At 40.5% G+C, this 13,782-nt stretch overlaps 1 protein-coding gene across 1 annotated transcript in view; it reads left to right on the plus strand.

The window, feature by feature from the left end:
* Positions 1 to 13,782, plus strand: part of LOC116913192 (protocadherin-15-like) — a 299,819-nt gene that overhangs the window by 244,560 nt on the left and 41,477 nt on the right.

Genomic DNA, 13,782 nt, shown 5'->3' on the forward strand with positions numbered 1-13,782 from the left:
CTAATGGGCCATTCTAGGGGGAGTGTTACATATCAGAATACCTACATAAATGACGGAGGTAAAGGCCAGACTCACGACCTCAAATAGAAAAGGGATTCTGCCAGGAGTTAGTCTAGAAGCCACACATGATCTAGTAAAACAATGAATCTGATTGTATTCAGACCCTGTTCTAAAATTTGAATGATGCTAAATTAAAACAATAATAGACTGGTTTGTTTGATAGATGAAATTTCAGGGCAGAAAATACTTCAGGCTGTGTCAAGCTGGCTTCTCACTGATTTTGGGCCATAATTCCAATGTAAGAGAATACAAAGGAATATAGAGAAACGTGGAAAGGTTTGCAACAGAGTCATGAAAAAAAATGACTATCAATGAAGTTGCTATCAAGAAAAGTACAGACAAAGAAGCTACTAACTGTTATAGGGATAAATGCTATTAAGGAGGAGCCACACACATGACCTGGGACAATAGCCGAGGTTCTTTGAGAGTAAGAATCTTCCAATAGAAAACCACCGGGTGAAAATTCAAACACATTGAAAAGACCTTTCTTTATAGTGAGCATGCTGAAAACATATAGAGTTATAGACCATGATTCAAAAGGGGAAAAAAGGGGGGGAGGGATTTTATACCCAGTTCAGCTATCCATAAATTTAGAGGTCCAAGTAGTCCTGGTCAAAGGAACTTGACTACATCTCTGCCTGGCAGAAGAATTTGTCATCAGCTATATGGTGTCGATTGTGTTTGACATGCAGAATGCTAAGTTCCACAGTCATAGCAACTTACACCAAGAAGAGCATGTGAAACCAGCCAATACAAGGCACTAGCAGAGCCCTAAATGGAGTTCCCAAGGGAGTTGTGTGTGAAGGTGTGCTGGTAAGGTATATGTTTCAATGGAGGCACCAGAATGTTAAAGAGTGAGGTCTGCAGGGAACAGCTGCAGGTATTAGGTAGAAGCAGTCCAGAGACGGGTTCTATGTACTGCAGAGGTCAGGACTATAAATAGCAAGCTACCAAGTCTGTTGGAGCTCATAGGATGACATAATATTCCCCCCAGATCTTTATATGTAGCTACAGAACTTATTATTTGCCCTTCTGAATTTTGTTCTATTCTTATTTGTCATCTTTCTTATCTTCTCTTTAGTAGCTGGGCATGATACTCTGTGGAATGATATATTAGAACATCGACTTTATGACTTTGCAGGATCCTAGAGCTAACAATTTCCCTTCAGTCTCATTAGAGACTTTGAAGTCTTGAAGACTAATAGAGTTTTAAGATTGTGAGAATTCAAAGAGCCATCATCTTAGCCCAGGACACCCCACCATCCACACCCACCTCTGGGCAGGCAAGCCAGGCCCATGACAATTTGGCTGTGACATGGTGTGGGCCAGGATTGTCTGTGGCATATGTTACACCAAGGGCCACACAGACAACCATGGACTGTGCCAAAGGCTGAAATCTGAAGCCAAATCCATAGACAGTGCTACTGCCAGGGTTGATGTGTAGAGAGGTAAAGGGGAGAGCATATTGATGTGAGTGGTCCATACTGCCACCTGAACCATAGTGATGTTTGGATCTTCACTGCTACTCAGAGCTATGCCTGGGTCTGTGGTTCTACTGCAGCCTGGGTCTATGTTGATGTTTGTGGTCTGAGATACTACCAAAGTTCAGGTGGAGGTGCATGGGCTGTACTGCCACCTGAGGTCATGGTGATGTCTGGGCACATGCTGCCCCGAAGGACCACATCTGGGTCAATAAAAATGTAACGTGAAGGATGGAAGATTGTGAGGATTCTTGAAGTTGGATTAGCTACATTTTGCTTTTGGAAATGGGCTTGACCGTACTGGGGTCAGGGATATCATTGTTAAGAATTTAACATAACTTATGTGAGCCTTTGTTCTTGCCAGCAGAAGGAGGGCACTTGGAATGGCTTTGTATGTCATCCTCATATCTGATTGTTGTGTGTGCTTTCTGCTTCCTGCTATGGCATGATAGAAGGAGCCTCTACTCCAAGTTGCTTCCTTTAAAGGTGGTGACATCCCATGGAAACCATAAGCCAAAATAAGACTTCCCTCCTTTAAGTCAGATGCTTTTGTCATAGCAAGGAGGAAGAAAAGTGCCCCAAACAGCTTACCTACACTGAAAGAATCATTGATAATATTGGTTAATGAGAAGGTATTTTCTCTCATTATTCAGAGGATGCTGTCTGTTAATTAATTAATTTTCTTTTAGTTTCTTGTTCTATTATTCTAACACTGGTACAGAAAAAAATCAAAAGCAAGATAAAATAAAAATCTTTGTGACAAAGGACAGTATATAGACCGAAATTTAGCTCTAAAAAATCGGTTCCTTAAAGAAGTCCATAGTATGTTCATATTTAATAGAAAATAAATTAAGACATGAGGTTAAGATATACAATAATGTAGCTATTTAATAAGTAGTAAATTATTTTGGAAATAAATAGGCAGGGTGTAATTTTGAATATTAGTTTAGGAAGGAAACTAATACTTTGTGTCAAAACTTGACAGATAATGCAAATGTATACATTGAAAGTCTAGGTCAAGCAGATTAACCGATTGAGTAGAATCATTGTTTGTACAGTGTCAGTACAAGTATTGCTCCTTGAGGGCAGTTCCACTTGCTCTAAGTTACCTCCACAGTGACATGGACAAAAACTTCAGAATGTCATAGCTTCATAGAATGAGCCCTGAAAGAATGGCTCTCATGTGACATGATTTTGTATCATGATGAGAACACAAATGTCTACAGTCACATCTTATCCCTGAAAAGTAAATGTTGTTGCCTACGTGATGAAAATATCTTACCTTCCTTATCCATAAACACGGATAGTATATATGGATAAAAATAATATGCAATGTATCTGTGGTGATAAAATATCTCGTGTGTTTAATTACAAAGAGAATACTGTAAAAGGAGTAGAGTAATATGGGGGAAAGTGTGGAGTTAAACTACTATATTAATTCTACACAAATGAATAAACTCACTCATGTTCATGTTAAACCACAAATATATTTCTGATTTAAGTCAAAGATTTCTGATGATAAGCCAAAGAAAGGGGTAGAGTAACCATTCAATAACTAGTTTAAGGATAGTTTATTGTTGGTAGCATTGCTCACTTAATAGTCATCAGAAGAAGGAAATGTATTTTTATTTCATTTGTCCCTAACAAATTTAAGATTTACTCACTTTTAAGAAAGCACTGTGAGTACCAAATAATAGATTTCAGTTATTCATGCGTTGGGTGGATGAGATAAGAGGGACATGCTGCTGCTTAAGGAAGACATTGTTTACAAAAAACATTACATGGCTACAGAGGTCATAGGACAGTTATAGGTATGACGCAGCATAAAGAGCTTTTTACTTCCTGAGGCTGTGATGGTTAATCCCAGTCTACCTGACTGGTTTACCTAAGCATTGTGTCATCTACCACTATGGATTGGAGAAGCACAAGACCACTCATAAGATGGCAGCACCTCCCTATGGACTGGTGATCTGAGCAGAATAAAAGGGGGAACATGAGGAAACCAACCCAGGGCCAACATTCTCCCTTCCTTGCTTCCTGTCCGTGACACCATGCAGACATAGGTCTACTCTGCTGCACATCCCACTGTGGTATGCTGTTGAAAATATTTAATCTCAGGGGGGGGGGTTTCTACCCTGCCTTAATCATTCAGTTCCCAGATCAAAGACACAAAACTTTTATATTTATAATAAGCCTTTAGTGCACTAGAACTGGGCAGATATCTACCCTCTAAGCTATTGGAATCTACTTCCCCCTCAACAGTCCCGAGTTAGAACTTGCCATGTTCTATCTAGGCTGCTCTTACTCCAATTGCCCAGTCCTCATGACCATGTTTTCATGACTCACCTACCCCATGGTGTCTTTTCCTCTCTCTACTCTCCACTTTCTCTCCTCCTCAGACCCCAGGTCCAAAAACCAAAACCTCACTTACCTTTCCTCTGTCCAGCTATAGGCTCTCGACTTCTTTCTTCAACCAATAGTTTTAAATTAAGGAGCAAGGGTCACATGGCATCACTTTGTGTAAATGCAGATTCTCTCATTCCTGGGGTTAACTAAGCCTGGGGGCCAGTGTTTAGCATTAGAATACAAAAGCAAAAAACAAATCCAAAACAATGGTAGACTGACATCTTTGAGATAATGAGACAGATTACATTGTTCATGTTGGTTGAGATTATATTGTTTATGTTGGTTGTTTCTGTTGAAGCAATGAAAATAGCAATTATAAGAATAGTTAAAATTGCCACAAATATTAATAAGGAATCATCTGAAGAATTATACAAGTGAACTCAGTGTTCCCTTTTAATGCCCGGCGTTTCTGGAAGATAATACACTTGAGATAAAAAGTAATAAATTTAGGAAATGGTTAGAGTACCTTAGACAGACTGGGCATAAGACAGTGGTGGGGTTCTTTTGGAAAAAGTATTTAGGACCTAGACTTCTCCCATACCACTTTAAAAAATAGAATTAAGGCAATATTTTAAAATATATATTCTAACTGTGGGTTTCCAACCACCTCAAGGAATTGAGTCATATACACTAGACTCGTTGTAGAGTTATGAAAGAGCAAGTGTGATTTTTAGTGACCTCAGCTTGATACAATCTAGAACCTAGAGGCACAAGGTCTGTGAGGGGTTATTTTGATTGCTTTAACTGAGATGGGTTGACCCAACTACTGTGAGTATTAACTGGAGAGAAATCCTGTAGAGCATTAGCTGAGTCCAAGAATGTTTTTCTGTACCTGATCATGGCTGCATCATGCACCTTCAACAGTGACTTCCCACCTATGAGAGAACACAACTTGGAGCTGTGGGCTAAAATAACCCTTTCTCCCTTAAGTTGCTTTGGTCAGGATGTTTTATCACAACAATGGAAAAGGAAATTATGACAGGATATGACACCCCTCTCCCCCCCCCCCATAAAAGAGGAAGGACATAAAATTAATTTTGAAAAAGTCTTCCTGGAGCTTCCTTTTTGCTCCCAACTTCATTTGGAAAATCGGAGAGCAGAAAAGAAACTTCCTTATTGTAGAACTGTAGAAAGCCCGATAGTGAGCCCAGATGGGAAACATCGTCATTCAAGTAACATAACTAGGAACTGGACAACCTTTTGTGAAGCTTCAAAGCATTAACCTTAGACTGTCTGCCATCAGGTAATAAATGAGTGGAAATATTTAGGCATGAGCTGCATGCCTCCTGCATGATGCTCTCTTTCTAATTACCTGGGTTAATCTACATTCTTTCATTGCAAGTTCTATAGGCTGTGTGGGGGCATCTCAAAACGCCTTGCTTAATTTGACATCTTCATATACCCAATTCCTCAGAGATTATTTCCTCTCACATGTCTGTCTACTTTTTCCATATCCCTGCCCCTGCTTCAACTTCTTATTTCTCTTTTCTTCTCTCCAAACAGCCAGGTTCTTTCCTCTAACACTGCCTCTCGCCGGAACCACAGTGTACTAGATAGCAAGCTGTAGTTTGCACATCTAATGTATAGTCACACGATGTTCAGTAAAAGCAATTTAAAAGAGTTTTGCTAGATGATGGAAGGATCGGGAAGCTCAGTGAAAAGATTGAGAGCTCTCTGAGGCAAAGAAGTCTCTCAGGGAAGACATGGGAGCTACAGAGGCACTTCAGGACAAGTGAGGCAAATAGGATGCCTGTGTTCTTATATCTGTTCTCACTCTCCAAGGTTAGCTTCTCCACCCCCTGGCATCAGCCTCAGTCATGGGGTTTGTCTTGACCAATGAAGTGATAGCGGACGTGTCCCCTTCCATGCAGAAATGGGGATGGGGGTATGGGAAGAGGACATCTTTTTTCTTTCCCTCTGTCACAGGATTGTTGCTTTTCAATAAATCAGGTCCAGAACTCTCCTGTCTGAAGTAACACAAGGGTGGGGTAAGAGTTCAGGGAAAGTATGGTGCAACTCTGGAGGAAGGGGGAAACCAGGGAGATGGCAGGGACACCTGGAAGCTGAGGCACACATTGGAAACATAAACAAGATGGAGATTGTGTCAAAGGGTTAGTTGTGGATGTACATGGGTAATGACAGAAGAGGAGGAGGAGATCCTGGAGATCCTTGAATGTTGTGATAAAAACACAAATCGTTGCACAATGAGGAGTAATTGCATTCTTTGGGTGTTGGGAGGGCCAACAGAACATTCAAGAAAGCCACCTATTGCTTGGTAGGAAATCCTAAATTAAACATTTGTTCAACAAATATTTGTTGGGCATATGTAAAGGATGAGAAGAGTAAGCCAAGGATAAGAAGGCGTACTTCCTTCCCTGGCTGTTTGAAGTATAGTGTAGGAGACAGGCAGGTAAGTAGGCAATTATAACATGTTAGAACGCCAAGTAAATACGAGGTGACAGGGGTCCTTAGTGGGAGGAAAGCTATTTGAATTGGTGAAGCCAAGGAATAGAAGCCAGGAAAATATCTAAACTCTTTACAACAGCTTAATTGTGGTTTCCCCGTGGTAGAATAGAAAGAATTTAAGAACACTAAAAAGAGACACAGCTTTGTAGAAAAATACGGGCAGCTGCCAAAACTTTTATGTGTAGAAATACTATTTACTGATTCCTGTGGGCAGAATTTATCTTTCCAAATGTGTGGGGACAGCCTGCAGTAGTTATGAGTAAAGGCATGCTCAGTGTGAGATAATTCTTGTACCCTTTAATCTACCACAGCAGTGAATCTAAGACCAGGTCATAAACACTTGCACACAGACACACACATCTGCTTCTCGGGCCATGGTGAAATTACTCTAAAGTGAAAATGGGTATCTTGAGAGGACTTCTCCCGGGACAGACTTAGTAGACATTTCTGTGTGACAATATCTATGACATCTTCAAGTACAGTCCTTCATTGAAATTTTCTCTCTCTTATATCTAATCTAACATCTAAATTTGTTAGCAAAGCTCTGTATAAAGGCCTGGGAGATGGGGTAAAACATTTGTGGAGAGAGAGAGAGAGAGAGAGAGAGAGAGAGAGGAAGGATCTGAATTCAGTCTTCTGTATTCACATAGAAATGGATATCCGCATGTACAATAACAACCACAATAATACATAAAATAAATAGTTAACTTTATGAAGAGCAGAGGAGGTGTTTTGGTCAGTACAAGACCTGAGTTTAATCCCCAGAACTCACATGGGGAAGCCTGGTGGTTAGGGCAGCCTGTCATACCAGCACTGCAGAGGGAGAAACAAGAAGATCGCTGGATTTTACTGGTCAAGCTGGCCTACCTAGCCTACTTGGAAGCTCCAGGTCAGTGAGATCCCGCCTCAAAAATACTATGGGCAGTGACTTAGGAAACATGCATGGTTATCCTCTGCATGAACACACACCTACATACATACATGTATCCACACATACATATACACAAATACACATATGTCCCTGCACACACATATACGGTACATGTCCTATATCACTAAAAGTGACTCATAACAAAGGAGTTTATTTGACTGACAGCTGCAGGGGGAGAGTCTCTACGGTGGGGGAAGCATGGCTCCAGGCAACCAGAGTAGGAAGCTGACACATTACAGCTTTAACTATACAAAGAGCATGAACCGGAAGTGGGATAAGTCTATACACACAGTCTATCCTGCCCCCAAGTGATGTACTTCCTCCAACTAGACCCCACCTAAAAATCCCATAACTTTGCAGACATCACTACAACTGGGAACCCAGTGTTCAAATACATGATCTTATGGGAATGTTTCTCATTCAAACACATATACCCATGTACATGCATATACTCACATATACAAGAATGTGCATGTACATGTGCATGTACCAATGTGTACACATCAAATATACATGCACACATACACATAACCCCACATATATATGTATATATACACATATATACACCCTCTACGTGCATATATGTATACACATGTTCACACACATGTGCACATGCACTACATACCCACACATGAATACACATGCATACACATGTACATAACCCCATGCACATGCTCAAACATATATGTATTCTCTCTCACAGTAATATATACATACATGTAAACCTGTATACAAATATGCACATAAACACACACACATTTACACAGATGAAACCTCACACATATATACACATACACACAGACATGCATATTCACACACACATATGTATACACACAGGTGCTCTGTGACAGTTTACACCTTCTTAATTGCTACACTTACAAACACACAAGAAACCTTTGATATTCATTGCTCCTCCATATAATGACTAAGATATTATTTGAATCAGAAAGTTTTCTTATATTTATCACTTGTCGCAGTAATATTGCTACATGAACAAACAGGGGCATTTTATATATGAGTTCTGATAATCATCAGAGTCTGATAAATATCAGAGTCAACAGAGTCTAAGGAAAAGAGAATACAGAAATACAATGATAAAAGTAGCCTGGCATGTTCTACTGAAAAGTTCTCAAGTCGAGGCACAACCTATCTGTTTAAATGAACTTCTAATAGGGATCAGAAAATGCAATGACAGTAATAATATTGGACAATATTTTGATTGATTACTTAATGTGTACCAAGCATGTGGCTAACCTAATACAGGGCCCACAGGAGGCAGTGGAATAAATACCAAAGTCTAACGTTAACTCATAGATGAGAAAGGGGAGGGGGAGACTTGATCAAGGCCATTCAGACAATAGGGAAAAACCAATTATAAGCTAGAAAATCCAAATCTTTCAGAGACCGACAGCCTGAGATCTCAGAGTCACAGTATTGTGAAAAGTGTTCACTCTGGCTGTGGTTTGAGATATTTTGAACTCACGGGTTACTTATTTTTACCTACTAAGTCTGCCTGCCTATATTCAGTAATAATGATTAGGTATTTGCACCAAGAGAGGAAAAGTTTACCCTCCCTCTGAGTCATTAAATTGCTTCTTTTCTTCTTACATGAATTATCACAGCTCTTGAGCAAGATAAGCCTCTATAGAGAAGTAAACCAGCTACCATTTTACAAAGTTTGAAGTCGCTAGCTAATAGAAAGCATCTCTACTAATAATGTCATTAAAGGTGCTCTGGCCGGTGTCCAAGTGCCCTCCTCTTCAGCAACTCCCACAGCCCCTTCTCTATGAGAGAAAGGAGGGCACGGCCTCTGAAATTGCAAAGAGGGAGCAAAGCTCACTGTCACCCTCACACTGCCTTAATGAGGTGCCATACGGTAGTTCACACCTTCATGGCAACTGTGATGTCCTCCTGTGTGTCATCAATTGGATGCTCGTAGAAGAATTTTGTCACGCAACACAAATAATTCCCTCTAAATAATTTGAATGTGATGATCAATACATTTTAAGTTGCAATCAATAACTAGCATGTCGCCTAGGAGATCTACCACTCAGATATCTCAGCAGTAGGCCACACACATCTCTAGCCTTCTTTCAGGGTCTTGTCTCAGGATGTTCATTCCCAGAAGTTCTGTGATGTTAGCTCATACCCATATTCCCAGGACTCAGGAGCCTGAGGCTAGATTTAAGCTCAGTTCCCGGGCAGCCTGGGCTACAGAGGAAGAGACCATCTCAAAGGAAGCAGAAAGGTTTATGGTTTCTACAAGTTTGGTGGACACAATGAGCTTCATTGACTTAAGAGGAAGATGCAGACCTTGAAAAAGACAATGAACAAAACTAACAATAATGGGAAGGAGGGTACGAATTGAATGCTTAAGAACTATAATTCCTCACTTTGTGGACAAGCAGAATGGAAAAAAACATCAGTGCACAATTTGGGTCTCAGTGACTCAACTGTGCTGTTTGTCTTTCTAGCATGTATCTCAACTTCTCCCCAATGAAACCTTTGTTTCGATCTTCGGAGCCTTTCTTTGGTCATAGACTTTCAGCCAGTCTCCCGGCCATAGGCATGCCCCAACAAAAACCACAAATCAGGCCACAGTAAAACACAATATTTTTCGAAAGAGTACACCATGGATAGATGATTACAGAGTCGCAGCCGTTCCTGTTTATTGCTTTGAGGTGGTACACGTGGCAAAGTGTGATTTTTCTTATTAACAATTTTAATTAACTTTTAATTGATCTGTAAGAAGATGAATGAGTCCATTATAGCATCGCGCGTGGTGAGTTGCTTGGGTAGACATTAAGCATCTGGGCAAAGTTCTCGACAGTACTATTGATAATACAAACTCCGCAGATAGCTTGCTTGTCTCACACCGACTTCCCCATATGTAACAGTAAGTAACTGAATCTGCCCCTAGTGTCTGAGTCACAACCTCATTCATCTTGCTCGGTGACTGGGAGGCAGGGAAGGAAGAAAGGAAGTAGCTTCCATGCATAGTCTGTCCCTTTTGTCACCTTTAGCTGCATATTTGAGCAGCTCGAACTTTAGAGTTAATTGCTGTAGAATATACAGTCAAATATACACGTTTTCTGCCACAGTGGCTAGCCATGCAGGGAGCCGCCTATGGATGAGTGGGTGAGACAAAGGTTCAGTTCAGGCATCCGTGTGTACTTGAAACGTTCATTTCCCTTTAGCTAATTTAAATGGGCTTTTAAAAAGTTATGAAATGCGTTTGCAACGGCTTAAATATGTTTGGCCCAGGGAGTGGCACAATTAGGAGGTGTGGCCTTGTTGGGGGAAGTGCATCACTGTGGGGGTGGACTTTGAGAGCCTCCTTGTAGCTGCCAAAAAATATTGGAATTTTTGCGTCCGTAATTTCCCAAAAATAGAGACGCCGTTATATATTTGCAAAATGTACGATTAAAACAAAGGTCCTTGTAAAGATGGTATAGTCCCGTCTGTCAAAGTAAGCCTAAAATACTTGCACAAGTTTTAAAGAGGAACAAGGCAGCCGGAACATGAATCCAAGAGGTGTGGAGGAGGAGAAGTCGTTCAAAACGTGCAAGGACCTCACAGGTACAGAACATGGTGGTGGAGACGGTTGGCCATAGTCTTCACATTCTGACTTTTACAAGGATGGGAATCTCAGGCTCACTGTTTCCACAGCCCGACTCTGTCAATAGTTTCAATATTTCCCCAGAGCCTCCCAGCGGGAGCAGAGATGGTTCATACCTAGCTTCTAAGTCGGTGACCCTATACTGAACTTCTCATCTGCAGAGATGTATGTAAAGAACCTTTATTTCACGGGAGCTGATAACTGTATGATTATCTGCTATTTTGGCAATGGAATAAACGCTAGTGCGTGCAGTTCCCGTGTATTATAGATTGACTTGGAAGCTGTTGGGTTTATGATGGTTCCGAAGCTACTGGTGTCATGTACAAGATGAACTTGAGATATTTGAAGTTTTATCATTATCACAGTGGCATTCATTATGCCATGGTAGTGTCCAGCGATGCTGGGCAGCATCAGGAAGCTGCAGCCCCCAGTGGTCACCCCTTGTAAGTGGAAATGACCAGAGCTGCATGATGTAGTGGCTTCCACACCTGTGGGGCTCAGCCCATTACTGTACTAAATGTTTTGAGACACAATATTTTTTATTTAAATGAATTCGTAAGAGCGTAACCCATGATAAGTGAGGGCACATTTATCCTGGATACTAGAAATGAGACATTAGTTAGATTGGTGGGCACACGAATAAGATGTGCCCACATACTAGCATACACACTCATATCCACTAACACACTCATACACACACTCACACATGAGACACACACATACTCACAACACGCTGACATACTCTCACACACACTAACACACTCACACACTAACCCACTCACACAAACACACTCACACACATACACACTCACACACACTAACACACACTCACACACTCACACACACACTAACACATTCACACACACTCAGGCTCACACACGTTGAGGAAGGGAAGGAGGGAGGGAGGGAGGGAGGGAGAGAGAGAGACACAGAGAGAGAGAGAGAGAGAGACAGAGACAGAGACAGAGACAGAGACAGAGACAGAGACAGAGACAGAGAACAGTTTACTAGTTAAACCAGACTTCTTTGTCATAGGGAACTTTGAATTATAAGAAATGAACAAATACCTTGGGTAGGTGTCACTTAGGTTATGGCGCATGTGTAAAATGTTTTTACTGAGTATCCCAGCAATGAACATTGAGGCTAACGATCATAAGAGCAATGGCGTATGGATCACAACCTACCTAAGTTATTTAATAATTATTTTCTTTACTTGATCTGGAAACAAACAACTTCAGTCTTTCCCCCAGAATGACAGAGCATGTTGTCATGCTGTTCACTGCTACGACTAGGGTAGCAAGCACCACTACTCCACCAACAGTTTCTGGAGCCATCTAGGCAAGCTAGAGCTTCAGGGAAACTACTTCTACATAACCCTTCAGTTCCCTGACTATGTTTGTTTTCTTCCTCCAGGTATTAATGTCATTCTTCTTCTCTTTCACTGCCAGGATAAACCTCTCTAGGGCATCTGTGGCTTTGTCTAAAGAACAAATTCTATCTGAGTTTCAGTCATATGAAGTGAAAGACTGTAGCTATAAACATGATATTCACATCTTTTTCTTTTCATTTATTTTTTTATTATTATGTATTTATATAGCATGGGCGTGTGAGTGTGTTATGTGTGTATTTGTGTGTGTTATGTGTATTTGTGTGTGAGTGTGTGTATATGTGTGTGTATGTGTGAGTGTGTACATGTGTGAGTGGATGTGTGAGTGTGTATATGTATGAGTGTGTGAGGATGTGTGCATTGAGTGTGTGTGTATGTGAGTGTGTGTGTGTGTGATTATGTGTGTATATGTGAGTGTGTGTGTGTGTGTGTGAGTGTGCTCACATGTTACACAGTGCGTGTTTGGAGGTCAAAGGAGGCTCTTCTGTCATACATCTTCCAGAGGTCAAGCTCAGGTCATCAGCAGGTACCAACACACCGCCAGCCCTATGTCTACATTACTTCTTTGTTTTTTCAAAATAAGAGATGTGTGCACATGATGTTAAAATGCCTTGTGTTCCAGCCCTCGCAAAGAATCAGTCATCTTTGAGTTTAGAAATCAAAATGAAGTCCTCTCCCCATCTTTCCTGGTAGTTTGGAACATAAATGTACACTATTTCACAGCTTCTTAGGTAGAGTCCAGAGTTTATGAAAAACAGCAGTAGAATCATTTGATATAACATGCGCAGTATCTGGTGGTGTAAGGTTATCAGTTGTGATAAATCTGCTGACTCTCAAACAAGAGGACTTCTACCAACATTCTATTAGAAATAGCTTTTCTATTCCTGATGCAAAATGACTTCATGCCTAAAACTTTCAGCAAATACAGATTCAGGTAGCCCCAGTGACCCTCAGCTATTACTTTGAGATTCATATTCTAACATTAAACAGTAACCCTGACTTGTGATTTGACAATTACTGTACTTTTATTACCATACAGTTTGGGAATATGTTTAATTTCAAACCTCAGGTCCACGGACCACTGAACATTCATTACTTTCATTAGCATTTATTAAACAGTTTTATATATAAGTCATTGTTCTGAAATCTAGGACCCCTGAGGTATTTAATTCTTATATAACTTTATGTGAGACAATTAATATCCTTAAGCCATATGGTCTCATTTGCATAATGGGGCCAAGGATATTTACTCATTAGAAATCATCATAAAGATTAAAGAAGGTAAATATACATCGTGCCCAATCTTATGTAAATGTGAAAATGACTATACGAGTTTGTTAAACAAAACAGCCGCCAAAGCTTGAACTGTTAGTGAATTAACTTTAATTAATTAAAGCCAACTGCTACTTTTGACATTTAAAATCCTCCGTAG

The sequence above is a fragment of the Rattus rattus genome, chromosome 12, assembly GCF_011064425.1.
Source record: "Rattus rattus isolate New Zealand chromosome 12, Rrattus_CSIRO_v1, whole genome shotgun sequence".
NCBI classification, from domain to species: Eukaryota; Metazoa; Chordata; class Mammalia; order Rodentia; family Muridae; genus Rattus; species Rattus rattus.